The sequence below is a fragment of the Haliotis rufescens genome, unplaced genomic scaffold, assembly GCF_023055435.1.
Source record: "Haliotis rufescens isolate VD_foot unplaced genomic scaffold, xgHalRufe1.0.p SCAF_4, whole genome shotgun sequence".
Lineage (NCBI taxonomy): Eukaryota > Metazoa > Mollusca > Gastropoda > Lepetellida > Haliotidae > Haliotis > Haliotis rufescens.
In genome coordinates, this window is record NW_025964112.1 from 7,460,866 (window position 1) to 7,468,411 (window position 7,546).

Sequence of the window (7,546 nt, forward strand, 5' to 3'; positions counted from 1 at the left end):
TCTCTCAATTCATAAAATTGGTATTACAAGGGAGCTCGTTTAGTATTCTCTATTCATGCATCCTATTTTAGCAAACCCATGCACCTTAAATACTAACTGATGGCCGCGAAATTATTTGAACCTAACACACGAATGATAAATCTATTTATCAAAAATACTCGACGAAACCCGCAAAACACTCAATGTTTATGGACTTTAATAACTGAATCTTGTGGGTCAATAAAGGATGTCAAATCACAACAACATACACTCAAGAAATCCATCAGTGCAAAAATACAATTCATAATAAAAACCATCTTTCGTAAAACATACATGCACTGATATTTTTTCTCTCTTACAGCCCCAAGAGTGTTTTATTAAACAATCGTCCATTTCAATCTCATTTTATCGTGAAATATAAAATAGCTCCGTGGATAAATTGCAAAGAACGATGAAGAACGAAGCTGTTTTCTTTCGCGATAAAACAATGTTCTATCACGACGTCACTTCTGTATATTTGAACATGCGATCGTAACTTTAATGACGTCGTAAATTGGACGACGTTATTTTTTTTGAGGGAAGGGTCAAGAGAATTGTTCCCCATAGATGTAGCTGGACGATCATACCTAAAAAGGGGAGAGATATGACGATCGGTATTGGGATAAACTGTGTAGATAATCGACGTGAATAGTGTGAGAATACCAAACTTAACCCCCCTGTACATAAAATAGACTTGTCCGACATTGCCGAGGTCGGATTGCATTCAGGGAGTCATCATTATTTTAAATACGGGTAAATGTTTTAAAGCTTGTACATTTTATTGACATCCTTAAAAAGGCTGTACAAAATGTTGATATCTCATATAAGAAATAAAGTATTCGTTGTTGTTTATCGTACAATAAACCACTGCAGCCCCTCGTGGTGTATTCTCCCTGAAGTGTTTTATTGTACTATAAACAACGACCGCGAGTCGTTTATTTCTTAAATTAAAGACACCTTGTTCTTCATTGTTCTTTGCGATTTATCGCGCAGCTATCTTCTATATAAGCGTATAAATGTACGGATTCAGTTTCTAAAGCCTCTGCAAAACCCCACAGTTCCGAACCATAAGAGAGGGAAGGAGCTATTTTTGTATTAAAAAAGTGAACAAATATTTAAAAGCACAGTCGCTATAATGTTAAAAAAATTGTAAAATTCCAAATAATATCTTTTAGCTTGGATGTCTGCATATGTCGGTTCCATGATAACTTACTTTAAAAGGAATCAAGATAATGCGCTACCACCGATTACATTAATATAGTGTCTTGATGACTAGTAAGCCTTTTAGGGACACTTCTATTTTGTATTCTTTTCTTGAAATTTCAAGATTCATATGCTGAAATTTCAAGTTAAAATCGTAAAATGTCAACTTATTATCTTGAAATTTCAATAAAATATTTATGAAGACCAAATGGTCCAAAAAGGCCCCCATACGTAGGTGATGCAAGTTACGAGCAAGTAGTAGTGGTGGCAAAATGTCAGCTTAGTATCTTGAAATTATAATTTATGTTTCTTGAATTTTCAACTTATGTATCTTGAAATGTCAACTTAGTATCTTGAAATTTCAAGAAGAAAAAGAAGAAGAAAACGGGCGACCCTAAAAAACGGTGGCCTTTTAGTGCCATTTGTTTTCCGTACCCCTAAAAGGCTTCCGTGATTTCTTATTTCCTTCATTTAAAATAATTGTATGCACATTGAGTGGTGGTGATTCCGGTAGGGCATGGCATACGTACCCTTTTCGCGAACACCTGGAGTCACCACCGATATTCAGTGATCCATTCATATATTTGTCACGGCTGTTTTGCCTTTTGCGACCAATTGAATCTGTTTCTGCATATAATTGTGAGATCCGTGAAGATCCGGGTGTAGAATATGTCTTCGGCAACCCATGTTTGCTGTAAGCAGTGACTATAGGCTTGTCGTATAAAGAGACAACTAACGGCATCAGGTGGTCAAGCTCGTTGACTTGGTTGAAGAATGTCGTCGTATCCCTATTGCGTAGATCGATGCTCATGATGTCAATCACTGGGTTTTCTTGTCCAGACTCCATAATTTACAGGCTGCCATCATATAGCTGGGACCCGAGAAGATCCGCGGTAAAATAAGTCTTCACCAGCCCATGCTTGCCATAAAAGGTGACTATGCTTGTCGTAAGAAGCGACTAACGGGATCGGATGGTCAGGCTCGCTGACTTGGTTGATGCATGTCATCGTTCCCAATTGCGTGGATCGATGCTCATGATGTCATCCACTGAATTGTCGGGTCCAGACTCGATTATTTACAGACCGCCGTCATATAGCTGGAATATTGCTGAAAGCAGCGTTAAACGACAAACAAACAAAGGGTACGATCAACAAAGATAATTGCGACTGTTTTTTTCTCTGGCTTTGACGGTCTATATAATACTCCCAGGTTATGTCATTTCTACATGCATACGTCATTGTGATTATTTGTGTGATATGTTGACAAGGACGCCCGGACTTCTAACTGAGCATAGTAATGCTACACTCTGATTGGCTAGTTCACATCAATTTGTCATCCTAACGCATTGTTGCAAATAGTTCTGGAGATGGGTCCACATCCATTGTTCATGACGTCACAAACGGTTAAATAGACGTCCTTTCAACAATCAATTGACTGTGATGATGTGATCCGGAAATCAACTATTATAAATTTTCTCAGAAAATAATTATAAGACAACATAGGCGGATCCAGAGGGGGGTCCATTGTTTTCCCTACTCCCCCTTTCGAAAACCAAATACAGTATGTTGTAGGTAGTAAACTTATCTGAGAGATATTTTTGTGTGTGTGTGTGGATCCACCCCTTTTATGCTGGCTCTGCCCCTGGACAAAGGGTTATATGCAGAATAGCATGGTAAGTTGGGATTGTGGATGGTTTGTTCCTCGTCCAATGATGTTAAAACACAACAGTAAACCACACGGGAAGGCATTTTGTCATAAAGCTCGTATGTTATTCTCTAAACATATATCGTTTAGATAAGAATTTTCTCATTTTAATTTCATTTTGAAATTAATCATCCATACATATCTGGTTTTGCTGCACTGAAACTATAATAGGGCATACTGAATGTAAGTGTGTTGGGTCTAAAGCCACTTTCAACAGTATTTTTGAGTCTATCACACCTGTAGGGATTCAGAGTAAAAACAATAGGCCTCCATGCAGCAACCAATGAGAGGCCGTAAATGGCCGGGTTCGCAGACTTGGTTCCTGACATGTCATCGAAATCCAGTTGTGTGGATCGAGTCGATCCATCGAATATGTACATACCACCGTCATATAGATGAACTCTCTTGGTTTAGGAAATAAATAACGCAACTATGCAAAGAGAATTGCGGCACATAGATGGCTGAGACACCTATGCCCACATATAGCCATTGTGTCCCTAGACTCTGCACACAGAATTTCCATCTGATTTTAAACATGGAGGTCAATACAACCGTATTGTAAACATCACTCTCTCCCATTAGTCATCCATTTATGAGTGAGTAATTATTTAACGCCGCATCGTCAATATTTAAGACGTATAGCGACGGGAATAAAAGCATTAATACAATACATGCATGCTACAGCAAGATTAATATCACAGATTCAATATAGAAAAAAACCCAGAAAAAACTAGATCGATCAAAGTAAACATCTACTTGGCAAATACATGACTTCTTCAACCATTTATTAATTTTGGTTTTAAATCAGCATTTTTCTAAATGTTTACGAACTTAATTATTTTTTCAACTATAAACAGGTGTTAATTTGTTAATAATATACATTTTAAAACAGCGAGCTGTATTTTTAGCACACTTAAATAGAGTATGCAAGAACAGTGCACATTCTTTTATTTCCTTCAATGCGAGGCTTAAGTAATTCTTTTCACTAAAACAGGGGCTTGATTATTTTTTAGAAAAAAAATCCCGAACCCTCTCAAGAAAATCAAAAGGTTGTTTACTTGTATATAATCTCATGTCATCTCGCATGGTGAGCTACAAGGCATGGTCAGTCGATTTCTTTATCAGCAAAAAGACACTTAATCCTATGAAAATCCTAACATATACACTACTCGAAAGAAGTTAAGGACCACCGACTATAGGGGTAAGGACCACCCGATTTTTCATATTTTTGCATACACTATAGTCATCTGTCATTGTATTAACTATAGGGGTAAGGACCACCCGATTTTTCATATTTTTGCATACACTATAGTCATCTGTCATGGTATTAACTATAGGGGTAAGGACCACCCGATTTTTCATATTTTTGCACACACTATAGTCATCTGTCATTGTATTAACTATAGGGGTAAGGACCACCCGATTTTTCATATTTTTGCATACACTATAGTCATCTGTCATGGTATTAACTATAGGGGTAAGGACCACCCGATTTTTCATATTTTTGCATACACTATAGTCATCTGTCATGGTATTAACTATAGGGGTAAGGACCAGCCGATTCTGTCATATTAGGACCAGCCGATTCTTTCATATTACTATAGTCAATCTGTCATAACACCCTATACTTTCACATGACCTTAGATATTCTGTCATATAGTAATATGAAAGAATCGGATGGCCCTTAACGTCTTTTGAGTAGTTTAAATAATGACGGAAAGTCATGCGCTTTTCATAAACGATATTAAAACTCGGCGGAATGGCAAACATTCTTCCTATTTAACACACGACATTTATTTACTGCATAGGTCTCAGAAAACAGTCGTTTTTTGCAGGTGGTTCGATTTTGTTTGCCCCAAAACATCACAATGAAACCTCTTGACATATCGGTGCAAAAGTAAGTAGGTATACTGCGGATGAAATATATCTTACGTCCTGTGAATGTTACCACTACATATAATGCTGCAGTTTTAGTTTTATTTCAAACACTGACCCTATGTTTGTCAGAGTGAGTGAGTATGGTTTTACGTCGCTTTTAGCAATATTCAAGCAATATCACGGCGGGGGACACCAGAAATTGGCTTCACACATTGTACCCATGCATGTCGGGAATCGAACCCGGGTCTTCGGCGTGACGAGCGAACGCTTTAACCACTAGGCTACCCGACCGCCCTATGTTTTTCAGAAAAACACCGGAAACCAAATATAATATAGTACATGTAGATAATATATAGACAATAAGTTTACATGAGAATTTATGTTTTCAGAAAGAGATTACACATATCTATCAATTGTTTAAAGGAAAAGTGTACAATCGCGTTTGATATATACTACTCAAAAGAAAGTAAAGAACACCCGATTCTCCCATTTACACAAGTTAATCTGTCAAGACAGATTAATTATAGTAATATTTAAAAAATCCGATGTTGCTTAACTTTTTTTGTTCTATATTTGGAGTAACGCCACATCAGCAATATCGCACTGCTCGGTGAAAGTCTAAATTGAATTGATACATACATCATGTGCGGGTCGTGTTTCGACGGACCTGTCGTGCAACTCACAGCTGCGCGGAACCTGCTGATAGTGATGACATGTTTACATAACACATGTCAAGTACTATTACACTATGACATTTCAGCGGTGTCAAAGCCTGTGTATGTGGACGGAATGTTTGGACGCTCGACAACAGCAAAGCGTTGTCTGTTGGTTCAAGACCATGTACGAACTGACTTAACACAGGGGAGGTATTTGAATAGTTTGGACAGTTAAGCAACATATTTATTTATTTATTAGATCAATCAGAAAAATGTGGCTTGTTTTGGATGCAGGTCAGATACATGTTTGTTTGTTGTTTATCGCTGCCCTAAGCAGTATGACAGCTATATCACGCCGGTCTGTAAATAATCGAGTATGTACGGGACAATCCAGTTATTGACGTCATGCGCATCGATGAGTGAGTTGGCTTTAACACCGCTTTGAACACTATTCCAGACAGACAGACAGGCAAATATATTCGGTACTTCAGGCCTCCGGCCCATAATACAATGGAAATATACTGTATATATATATTTGCATGCTGAGTAGATTTAATAATGATTTACCGTTCAACACTGTGTTTCCGTTCGAATGTTCATGACTTGGAAAAGAAATTTACCTAAGCTTTTTATAATTTGTTCGTTTTCAGCTGACATAAGTCTTATAAAATTCTCAATAGAGGGAGGGGTAACGAGACGCTTGGGAAAAGAGTTTCTTCTTGCTCTAGAATACCGGTCACAAATCATAAGAACATGGAACACTATTCCAGTTGTATCATATCATGCCAGTTTAATGTATCAGGAAATCCCGAAGTCATGCAGGTCGTTTACCAGACGCGTGAAACCCATGAGCACGAGTATGCTGCAGATAAACCTTGAAACAAAATCTGAGTGAAGCTGGATCCGAACACTATCGTCAGTTTCTGGCGTGACCAAGGGACGCAACTCTGCACAGCACTTTAGACTACTGCGTCACTTATGCCCACTCTAAAGATGGAGTCAGTCACAAAAACCACACCCTGGATTACCCAGAGTATCGCATCTCCATTCTGTACGACAAATACGACTAGTGAAGATCCGGGGTAGAACAGGTTTTCAGCTATCTTTTTTCGGGTGGTCTGGCTCGCTGACTTGGTTGGTGCATGTTATTTTATCCCAATTGGTGGATCAATGATCATGATGCCAATCACTTGATTGTCTGGTCCAGACTCGATTATTAAATAATCATATAGCTGGAATATTGCTGAGTGCGTCGTTAAAAAAAGAAAAAAAGAAAAAAAAGAAGGGACAAATACACTGCACCCATTCGCTAACATGTTGTGTCCCCATTCGTGACCAACTCGTGTTATTCCGGGACAAGCCGAATAGCGATTCTTCTTTCAGGTTACGGAAAGGGGCGAGTGGTGACGAATGGTTGTGTCCCGGAAGTGACATCATCATCGTATCCTCATCCAAATATATACTAACTTAGCACAGAATGTGGCTCGCACATGTGTCATTTGATTGGATGGCTTTTTATGACCTTGTGTCTTTGAATGGTCTCAAATTGATCCTGCCACTGAATCCAGCGTATTTATCAGAATAGAATGGCCATATAATACGCAGGGGAATCCAGGCGGTATGAGAACAAGCTTGGCTGACATTATGTTGTGGGTATGAGTTATCTCCCTTTATTGATACTGATTTCAGAATTTCCCTGCTGCCAAAAGTGTAGATAGGAATACATGATGTAAAGTATTCACAACAAACAAGATGTTAGGGGGTTGTAGTTTGAACTGTGGTTAATGCATTAGCTATAATCACGGTAAGAAGCTATATCGTTTTGTGTCACTTAAAACAATATTCCCACAATATCAGGTGAGTTGAGGTAAAATTTGGTTTAACCTTGTGTTGAAGATTATTGTACTTATATAGCGACCTGCTTGTGTTTGTATGTGTTGTCTGCTTGTAGTTATATATTTTCTTTATGGTGCTAGCCCACTGAGATACCATGCCGCAATTTAACATGGATATCCTACTCAGACACAGTATACTAGCTTACGGACAAGTCCTTGTCTTATCCCCTTAATGGCAAACCGCAGGCAGAG